This window comes from Vicugna pacos, chromosome 31 (genome assembly GCF_048564905.1).
Source record: "Vicugna pacos chromosome 31, VicPac4, whole genome shotgun sequence".
Lineage (NCBI taxonomy): Eukaryota > Metazoa > Chordata > Mammalia > Artiodactyla > Camelidae > Vicugna > Vicugna pacos.
Window position 1 is genome coordinate 4,739,858 of NC_133017.1, and position 11,026 is coordinate 4,750,883.

Consider the following 11,026-nt stretch of genomic DNA (forward strand, 5'->3'; position numbering starts at 1 on the left):
CGCCTGCCCCACTACTCTTCACTTTGTCCTTCAAGTGTGGGCTCCTGTGGCTCGCCACCCAGCAGGTGTCTCCCAGTCCTCCACCTCGGGGAACTGCATCATCCTGCATGGTTCCTAGCGAACCCATGTGGAGGCAGGAAGAATACAGAACAACAGGTGCTCAGAGGGGCTGCCTTTTCCACTGCAGGGGCCCTGGAGAGCTTTCTCCCAGCTGGTTATTCACAGGCGCTGAAGCTGTGGAATCTCGATCTTACCAATTTAAAGGGCATCATCACAAATTACAAAAGAAATCATTTTTTCAGTAGCAAAAGGAGAAAAGACTTTGTGCCCCTCGCCCCCATCTTTCTTCCTCCGCCTTCAGAGGTAATTCTCACTCTCTGGGCAAGGGTAGAAAGCAACACACAGAATATTATTTTTTAATGATTTTTTTTCCCACTCTGAAGATTGCATCCCAGGACCGATGAAGGCTAGGATGGTTTGGCTTCCCTGGACTGAGTATTCAGAGGCTCAGAGGGGAGGGGGTTGGGCAGATAATTCAGCATTATGGAACCAAACAGAGACATTAAAAGGTTCTACTCTAAACAGAAAGGAAGCAGGATGCTATAGAAATGGGAAAACCATAGTTGGAAATGAAATAACGAGTTACAAGACAATAAACATGAAGATGTAAAAAAGAAAAAGTACATCAAAATACAACAATGTGGGAAAGGGAGACGGTAGCAAGAAAAGATAGACTTTTTTCTCTTTCTTTTTCTTTTTTCTCATTCTTAGGGTGTGTTGGAGCCTATGTGATTACCAGTCTAAAGGAAATAGATATAGTAATGGGTTTATATACTTGAAAAATAGGGTAACCACAAATCGAAAGCATATAATAGAGTTAAAAAAAAACCAAAAAGAAACAAACTCTAAATGGCTTAAATACTTAAACATTAGACAAGATGCTATAAAACTCTCAGAAGAAAACATAGGCAAAACATTATTTGACATATATCTCAGCAGTGTTTTCCTAGGGCAATCCACCCAAGCAACAGAAATAAAAGCCAAAATAAGCAAATGGGACGTAGTTACACCTATCAGCTTTTTCAAATCAATAAAAACTATAAGCAAAACGAAAAGACAACCTATGGATTGGGAGAAAATATTTGCAAAAAATGAGACTGAACATGGCTTAACTTGTAGACTATAAAAATAGTTCATACAACTTAATAAGAAAAAAAAAACAACCCAATACAAAAATGGGCAGAACAACTAAACAAGCAATTCTCCAATGAAGATATACAAATGGCCAATAGTCATATGAAAAAAAGGCACAATATCACTAATACTCAGAGAAATGCAAATCAAAACTCCAATAACTTATCATCTCACACTACTCAGAATGGCCACCATTCAAACATCCACTCACCATAAATGCTGGAGAGTCTTGGAGAAAAGGGAACACTCCTACATTATTGCTGGGAATGTAGTTTGGTGAAGCCAATGTGGAAAACAGTATAGAGATTCCTCAAAAGACTAAATAAAGACTTATCATTTGATCCAGCAATTACACTCCTGGGCAAATATCCAGAGGGAACCTTAATTTCAAAAGATACCTGCACCCCAATGTTCACAGCATCATTGTTTTCAATGACCAAGACATAGAAGCAACCTAAACGCCCACTGACAAATGACTGGATAAAGATGTAGTATTTAGATATAAAAGAATATTACTCAGTTGTAACAAAGAACAAAATAATGCCATTTACAGCAACATGGACGGACTTGGAGATTATCACACTAAAGTGAAATAACTCAGACAGAGAAAGACAAGTATCATATGATATCACTTATATGTGGAATTTTTAAAAAAGATACAAATAAACTTATTTACAGAACAAAAACAGACTCACAGACTTAGAAAACAAACTTAGGAGTTTGGGATTAACAATTACAAACTACTATATGTAAAAGAGACAAACAGCAAGGATTCACTGTAGAACACAGGGAAAATGTTCAGTATCTTGCAACCTATAATGGAAAAGAACCTGAAAAAGAATAGACTATGTATATGTACAACTGAATCATTATGCTGTATACCTGAAACTAAGAAAACAGCTGTATATCTGAAACTAACAAAACATTGTAAATCAACCACATTTCAATTTAAAAAAAGATAAGCTCTAAATAGCTGTATTCAAAGAAAATCTTCAACAGTTACCTCCTACAAAAAGCAAAATGGGAAGCTTGAGCAGGACCAAATTATACTGAATGAGAGGTTATATACCTTCTCCAGCACGTGACCCATGGTACACACCCGTCGTGTTTTCCTTCAGGTAAGAATGGCCCTTATTGCCCAGGGAGCGAGTCCTGCTGGGACAAGGCCTCTGTGGCAGTGGCCTCCTTGTCACCGCTCCATCTCACCAGAAGGCCAGGGTTTTCAGAGGGGAGGGAACACAGAGCTCATACACTTCAGATATATTTCCTGGGAAAAACTGTGGAAAGACCAAATTTACCTGCAGTGCAGGAAACATGAGCACGGCCCCTAAGCAGACTGACAACCCCGAAGCAAGACGGCCCGATGTTCACATCGGAACCAGAACAAAAACCGTCTGGCCCCAGTTAAACGATCACCATCTCACCTGCAATGATGTCAGGGATGTTTCTGTTGGGACTTGAGAGATCAAAAAAGTCAGACCAGGGAATCCGGACCTGGTGGATGTCCAGGCTCTGCCAATGGTAGAGGCGGCCCCAAGGGGGTATCACCAGCACCGACTCTTCCATTTTCAGCAGGGTCTTCAGGAGGAAGGCGATGTGGATACAGACGCCCCTACGGAGGCTGAAGCCCTCCGAAGGGTTGACATAACACAGAAGGTACCTGGCAGGGAGCAAAGGAGAGCTAGTCTTCAGGGCCAGGTCTCTGCACAGGAATCCCGGCTTAGATAGAACAGATACAGTGGGAAACTCTGCACAGCACATGGCCTAGACTCAAGACACGTTCAGCAGCTTCTGGTTTGTATAGTGGAGGCACTGCCCACCGATCTCTGTGTGGCAAATTATTTCGAGTCTGGGAGCACATGCAGAAGACATCTTGGCATCTGTCTATCAACGCTAAGCACCTGACTAGTACCTGAGCACCCGTTCTCCAGGGGCTCTCAAACTTCTTGGCCTAAAGACCCCTGTACACTCTTAAATACTGAGGACTTCAAAAGGCTGCTGTTTATGTGGGTTAAATCTATCAATAGTTCCTGTGTTAGAAGTTAAATAAGAACTTTAAAAAATGCTTATGAGTTCACTTAAAAATAATAACAACCTACTACATGATACCATTAATACTCTTAAGCAAAAAATAAGTATATTTTTCTAAACAAAAATCATTAATGAGAGGAATAGCAGTGATTTTAATTTCTGAAAATCTCTTTTGGACTGGTGAGAGCTTAATTCTATCTGCCTCTACATTATATGTTTTGTGATATCACAGACTAGGTTTTCCCTGGAAAACCCCATAGGAAACTCGGGAGTGCAAGAGTGTGCAAAAGGCAGGTGACTTCCCGGCCTTTCTACGAAAATAGTCTTGCATCTCAGGGGCCTCGGACTCACTTTGATAACTGCTGCCCTACCCTAGGCGAGACTCTCCTACACAAGAGCCAGGCAAGTGTCCTGGCTTCTTTAATGAGTTACCGCAGCAACACCCCTCCCTTCTCTGTGTTAATGTTTTCCACAACCTCCATTACTGCAGATGAGGATGTAATCCTCAACTGAGGCCTCTAATCCCAGAAGACTACCAACCTTGAAAGGGAGGGCCCATCTACCATCTCTACACCCCGCACAGTCTATTTTGAGTCAAGCCCTAGATAACTGCTAATTGACACTGACCCTTGTCTTATTCCTGAGTTTTATCGAAGGAGCCAACATCTGGATGGAACTGAAATTTCCCTGCTGATATACAAGGCTGATAAACCACCCTATTCCAACATCTGATTCTGGGGCTCTTCAAAACCCGGGTAAGGCCCCGCTTCATAAAAGACGTGACCTCCACCTGCCCTTCCCAGGGGTTCTGGGAGGCCGCGGCCACGCAGGGCTACCCGGACTCGCGGTCCAAGCCCCAGAGCCCGAGGGGGAGGAAAGCCGGAGGCTGTGCCCCAGCCCTGTCCCCCCCACCCCATCCCGCTCCCCGGCACCACAGCCCTCCCCGGCCGCCACACCAACCCGGATCCCACCCCGGTCCATGTCCACTGGCCCCGCCAACGGCGCGGCCGTACGTTTACCGTCTGTGAGACGCCGCCCCAGAAAGGATGTCGGCCGCCGACTGACGCGGCCAGAACTAGTGGCCCGGCCAAGCAAGCCCCCATCCCCAGCAGCAAACACCGCCATGGTCCTGGGCAGCTGCACACTTCCGGAGCCCGCTGCCTGCCCCAGAAGCGCACGCCGGCCCGCGAGGAGCGCGGCGTCTGCATCCATGGCAACGCCGCGGGGCCCTCCCCTAGCGCTTGCGTCTGCGTCCTCCCGAGGCTAGACGTGCGAGGGCAGAACTTTCGGAGCCAATGGGAGCCAGGGCATGGCCAGGACGGGGGTGGGGGGAGGCTTATGGGGCAGCTGGGCGGGGCCGGGGCGGGCGGGGCCGCGCGGAGGTCCTCAGCTGCAGGTGGCACCGGCCGGAGGCTGGGGCAATGCTGCCAACAGTGGGCGGGGCGGCGGGGCAGCGGGGCGGGGGCACCCTCACCTGTCTGTGTGCGGGGCTCAGCCTGGGCTCCGCGGCCTCCGCTTGCACCGGAAGTGGACCCAGGCTACCGGTGGGCAAGATAGAGGACTGAGCCCAGGCAGGCACGGCTGGCCAGGAAGGGCACCTGAAGTGCAGATCCGCCAGGCCGGCTGCCGGCCTTGAATACGCCCTGCTAGGCAGTTTCCAAGAAGACGGGATCTGTCCCAAGAGGGGAGGTAGGGCAGGGTGCCAGATGCCTGGTTGGGTGCGGTCTTACAGGAGAGCCACGTTGAGAGGGTGCAGAGCAGCCCCTGTGTTGGCGGGGCTAGGAATTTGGGTTATAGGGTGGGGATGATGTTTGCCATGCCCTGTGGTCTCCCAAAGAACTCGCACCCCCAAGCAAAGGACCCTGCTCCCTCCACCCTTCACTGCATCCCCTGCCTTCCCCAGCACCACCACCCCTGCCCCCTGAGTGTCCCATGACCTCTCCCCACACCAGGCACTGTCTCTGTTACAGGTACTTATCTCCTGGTGGTTCCAGCCCAAGGGTGGGGGCTGTATCTGACCAGTTAGGATGCCTGGAGCCTTTGTATGAAACCTCAGACTATAATGCAGGCGTGCACAGAGGCCCCTCAAACAGGATTCCCTGCATTCCCTCCCCACCACGCACCCACAGCGCAGCTGCCACACCAGGCCAAGCCTGCCGGAGGACCGCTGTTCCCTCTCCTCCTGTCCCTGATCAAGAGTGCACCGCCCACACTGCTGGGTATTTAGTGGACTTTAGAAGAGCAGCTGGTATTTTCATGGACAAATATTTGCTCTTTTGGGAAGAGTTGAGTGCAAAGGGATGTAGGGTATGCCTTTTCTGTTGTCCTGGAACTGGTGACTAGGATGCAAACTTAAGTCAAAGCAGTTTTTAGAGAGAGCCGCAAAATATCTTACCCAAAGATCACTGTTCCCCTACAAAGGCAACACCACCTGGCCGGTGGGGTCCTGGTCCCTCTTTCTGGAGGTTGGGCTTTGCACCCTCCAGCTGGGACAGAGCCTGAAACAGCTCTGAACATGCTCCAACAGGCTTTCCCAGCACAAACTGCCTTTATTTTGAATCTGGCTGAAGGAAGCAGCTGAGAAATCTGGGTAAATCTTCCTGGGTGTAACCATGCCTTTTGTGCTGAATGAAAGAGCGGCTCTCCACATGCTTACATCTTAGAACTGAATGTGTGTCGAAGCCTTCATGCATGTAGCATGTTGGGAACAGTGTTTCATGGTGAGGGGAACTATATAACTTACATGTATATGGGGAAACCCTCACTCCAACAGGCTTTTCCTGCACAAACTGCCTTTATTTCGAAATTGGCTCTTGCTGAGAAATCTTGGTAAGTGTTCTTAGGTGTAGCCATGCCCATTATGCTGGATGAAAGAGCGGCTCTACACTTGTTCACATCTCAGAAATTAATGTGTGTTGAAGCCGTCATTCATGTAGCGTGTTGGGAACACAGAATTTCGTGGTGAGAACTATGTAAATTACATGTCTATGATGAAGAACTCGCTAGAATCGGGTATTCCAGCGCATACTGCCTTTATTTCGAAACTGGCTTCTCAGAAGCCTGTGGTCTCCACTGCAGGTCTGTCCCAAAACCCAGGGCCAGCATGGTGACTCTGCTCCCCCTGTCTATTCTGGAAGGTCTAGGTGTCCTCCATGGCCCTTCCACCATTGTTTTTTTTTGGAAAACTCCACAGATGGAATGGGCCTGAGAACAGGAGAGCTGGATGCCAGAAGCCACAGCCCAGTGTGTGGCTCCTGGGAGGGGCATCTCCTCTCTGTGGGATCTGATCTAACCTCCCCTCTCCCCCACCCCCACCCCTCTCCTCCTGCATTTCCTGATTGATCCCTGGATAATTGTCCATACCAGGAATGACCTGGGAGAGGTTTTATGAGTCTTTAAGTGGAAAAAAAAAGAAAGAAATCTTTAGACAAGTTACTTAAAGTAACTTCCCGCTTTACCGGGAAAGTCCTCATTCCAATGTTTAAGGCTAGTTAACAGGGTGTCAAATTGCTTAACCACTCACATCTGAGCAAGTGCTACCTCTCTCTCCAGCTCCCCGCAGCATCCACCTGTGGCAACTTGGCCAAAAGAAGGCAAGAAAGCTCTTTCCCCTCGCCAGCACCAGCGTGGCTTTGGAGTCAGTGGAGGCTGAGAGAAAGGGCCCCGCCCTGAGGTTTTGGGGGCCTCCAGCCACAGCCAGAAGAGCGGGGGTTTTCAGAGTGGCCCAGCAGGGAAACCAGGCAAGGCCACCTGGCCCAAGTCTTCCCTGCCCAGAGAGCCCCATGAACTGCTTTGGGCCACACTCCCCGTTTGGGCCCCCTGCAAAAAGGTACCACGAGAGCCACACCTGAGAAGGCAGAAGGACAGCCCTTTAGCCTGGGGTCCCAGCAGGTGTGTCCTGTGAGACCTGTGGCCACATAAGTTCCTTGTCTCTCCAGGACACTGAAGGGACTGTGCTGGGCATCTTGGTGGTCAGGGACATGGGAACACCTCTAAACTCTGAAGAAGGACAGAGAGACTCTTCCTGGAAGCAAGGATTCCAGGGAGACACCTTGCCCAGAACTGGGGGACTGTGTCCTGAGTAGACCCCTGGGAGGCAATGTGGGGCTGTGGGGTCCTCTTCTGAGAAGGGAGCAGGTGAGTTTTCCAGGGGTGGGGTCCTGCTTTGTCCAGACATGTCCTTGTGTAAGACTCATTTACAAACACCTCCAAGTCCACCTAGGGGTGGCCCCAGAGGTGGGGGTAGAGGAGGAGAGTAAAGGGTGCAGACTTAGGGCCCCCTGAGCCACCCAGGGAGCCAAGGGTCAGTGGGAACATCTTGGGAGTCTAGTGCAGGGGTGGAGGACGAGCACTAAGAACATGCCAAGTCATGCAATAAAGTGACTCGTGACCACAAGACACAGGTGCCGGTACACCAAAAGAGGCAGCTAGAAATTTAGACCCAGGATCTGAGAAACTTGAGAGGGGCTGGAGGGTCCCAGGAACCCTCAGGAACAGCTCTTCTAGGGGCACAGACATCCCAATACACACATTTCTCATGGAAGCTTTTTGGGGTGCAGAGTGAGTTACCAGGATCCTGAACTTAGTATGGAATCCCACCTCCTTGTTCATCACGGTTCCTGGCAATAAATTGCTGTCATTTGTCCCTGGACATGCACAGGGGAGCTGACTGCTGTGGGGGTCACTGCAGGACTAGGATCTTCTGGTGTGTGCTCTGTGACCACAGAAACCCAGGGGGATTTCTCAACGGGAGAACCTGGAGACCATGCCTGCAAGGACCACCCTCATGGGATGGCCAAGGAGCTCGTGGTACCCAGGTCACAAAGTGACGAAGTTGTGTGGTTGCCTGGGGTATCCTGGGGGCATGTAGATTTCTGAGGTCAGCACGTGGGCCCAGCACTGCTGGATGGTCTGCACAAAGAGGGGCCTGCCCTCCTGATGATGGCTCTTAACACCTGCAGGGAAACTGCTCTCAGGGCTCCTGGAGGTCCATATTGAGTGTCCTGCCAGCCTTGTGGGGTCACCTTCCCCTGATGCAGAAGCAGACCTCTCTCCCTTGAGGCCCAGGGGACACCTGGCTCAGGTCCCACCTGTGTGCCCTGGACACGCAGAGCCCCAGAGCTCTGGCACAGCCTGGGTTGTGGTCATGTCCGGGCAAGAAAGGCCCTGGGAAGGGGCTCATTCAAGGGCAGAGGCCACTCTGCAGGGATGCTGGACCTGGCAGCAATGCACTGCTTCAGTACTCCCTTGGGTTGGGTTTCCAAGCTGTGGGATGGAAGGACATCTCCTTCCTGCGGTGCAGTCGGGGGAACTAGATCCATCGTCAAGGTCAGCCCTGAAAATGGAGGCTGCGCTACCTCCATTCCTGGAAAGAAAATCAGTCCCCTCCAGTCCAGGTGATTCAGAAAGTCATTCAGCAATGTTCGGGGCCCGCACTTTGGGCTTTGAATTAGAGCTGAGCGGCTTAGGAGGCCAGATCCCTGTCCGTGGCTCCAGGAGCAGGCTTTCTGCTGGGGGACAGGATCCTCACAAACACCTGTGTCTTTGTGGGACACTCCCCTCTGACAAGCTGGGAGGCAGGGTGCGGTTGTGGGAAATCGTGTTTACATGAGCAGAGGGCCACCATGTGGTGGGGGCACAGGAGACTGTGAGAATGAGTCCCACAGCCTTTCTGGAATCAAAAAACTGGCAAATGTGAAAAAGTGCATAATTTGTTTTATTGAACAGGCTGCTTATGTACGTTTGGAGGACCAGGTTCAAGGACTCAGCATCCCTCCAGGACAATAGCCTCAAGAGAAGAACAGACAGAGCAGGAGGAGATCTGGGGTTTCTCCCAGGAATGAGGTGGAACAGGGATTTCTGCAGATTTGCAAGGAGTCCCCGACCACTGAGCATGGGGTTACAGCCCCACGAGACCCCTGTCATGTTTGGCTTGGGCTCTGGCTCTGGCCTGCTCATGTATTCTTCCAGCAGAGTTCCAGAAACTCAGGGGGTGGACTTAGAGGGGCTGCGTTTGGAACCTAGTGAGGAGGTGGAGGGTCCTTTATATTGAGTCCCTTCATCCTAATCACCGTAGCTGAAGCCCAACACCCCCCATGCCTCCATGGTTACCTTGGAGGGAGAACAAGCCTGGCAGGCGACCTAGGGGTCCCACTACTGTGTCCTTCCCTTGTCTTCGTTCCCTTTCACCGCGGAAGGTGTGATTGTCTCATGTCATGGTGGTCTCCACAATGTCCCTCCCAGTAATCTCTCTTCTCCATCAGGTGGGGTTCCCAACCCCGCTCAGCCTTCTCTGCATGGATGCTGAAGGACCAGGCCCACCTGAAGTTCTGAGCTTGAGCAGTAAGGTGGAAACAAAGAAACCAATGGAAACAAAGAAGCAAGTGATTGTGGCAAAGCTCCCCACCACAGAGAAGCTGCCCTGAGTGGAAGGGAGAGTGTGGGCATGCCCGTTTGTTTCCTATCTCCCAGTGCTCTTAGCTTTCTTATTGCCTACCTGCATGGTTACAACAAAATGATCTGCAAAACTGAAAATATTTACTCTCTCGCTTTTACAGAAAAGGCTGGCCAGCCTCTGGTCCGGTACCAGGCAAGAGATTGGAGTTCCTTTCCAGTTTGGAAACATCTTGGCAGGCCCAGGTTTGCAAAGGTCTTTAAGAGTAGTTACGGAGTTTTGCTTTAAACTTTTTTATGGCTGTATATACTTGTGAGATGTGGTTGTGATGTATAATTCTGAGCAGGGATTTTCTCAAACTGTTTCTCACTTCTTATACCAGACATTCCTAAATTCCAAGTGGAACTGCATATTAAGGAAGCCATGGAATTTAGCAAAAGGATATAGATCTCATTTCCTTTTAAGCATCGATGTACCTCCATCATGGCAGTATTTGTTATGTGTTATTGATAGGGGAACTAGGTAGTAAACAGATTAAAAGAAAATAGGGGATTTTAGGTATACAGGTTCATCTTTTCAACATTGTTTGTAATATTTGCAGTTTAAGATGACCATTCCTGAGAAACAGGCAGCCTCTTAGAATGAAATAGCATTTCCTCTGAACCATAATTAATTTTTATTTTGTAGACAGCAGGAAGGGTAATAACACATCACACATTTGGGGACGTCAAAGAGAAAATGTAACTTTCTGGGAGCGCACTCCCCCGCCTCCCCCTGCCCTTTTTACTGTCCCATTCTCCCTGGAAGGCTCTTTCTTATCTTCTGCTCATGGCTCCAGTATCTCTTTCTTCCTCCTTGTTCCTCAGCTGGTAAGGTTAGTTTTCTACTTTGAACAAGCAAACAAGCCAACAGAAGAGAAATTTCACAAGCAACTCCCAGCACATCCGCTCGCCTTCTGATGTCTGTGACCTCACTCTCAGTGCCCCACCGCTTATTAAAAGTGGCATCGAAAGCCAGTTCCTCCAAAAGTACCCGAGGCCCCATCCCTCCCATCTTCTCTGGGTTGTCACTCCCAAAACCATCCTCTCTTTCACTGCCTCATCTATTTTGTTCTCCTGCTAGTTGGCACCATCAGTATATAAACGTCCATCCTCTTAAACAAACAGCACTCCTTGACCCTAATTCACCCCCACCAATTGCCACCCTGTGTCTTTGCAGCAAATCTTTAAGGAGTTGTTTAAACTCACTGTCTGCATCTTCTCTTGAGCCATCCCCTTTTACACCCACTCTGGCTTTTCGCCTGATCCCTCGCTCTATGGAAACTGCCCCGTCAAGGCCATCAGTGACCCCATGTTGCTAAATATAGTGGTCAATTTTGACTCCTCATCATGCTTGGCCCCTCGGCAG

At 49.6% G+C, this 11,026-nt stretch overlaps 1 long non-coding RNA gene across 1 annotated transcript; it reads left to right on the forward strand.

The window, feature by feature from the left end:
• The first annotated feature begins 7,168 nt into the window (after positions 1-7,168).
• LOC140690566 (uncharacterized) lies at positions 7,169-9,864 on the forward strand. Its single transcript, XR_012065869.1, has 4 exons — positions 7,169-7,362; positions 8,953-9,069; positions 9,489-9,664; positions 9,783-9,864. It is a non-coding gene; the product is annotated as an uncharacterized lncRNA (long non-coding RNA).
• Positions 9,865-11,026: the final 1,162 nt, after the last annotated feature.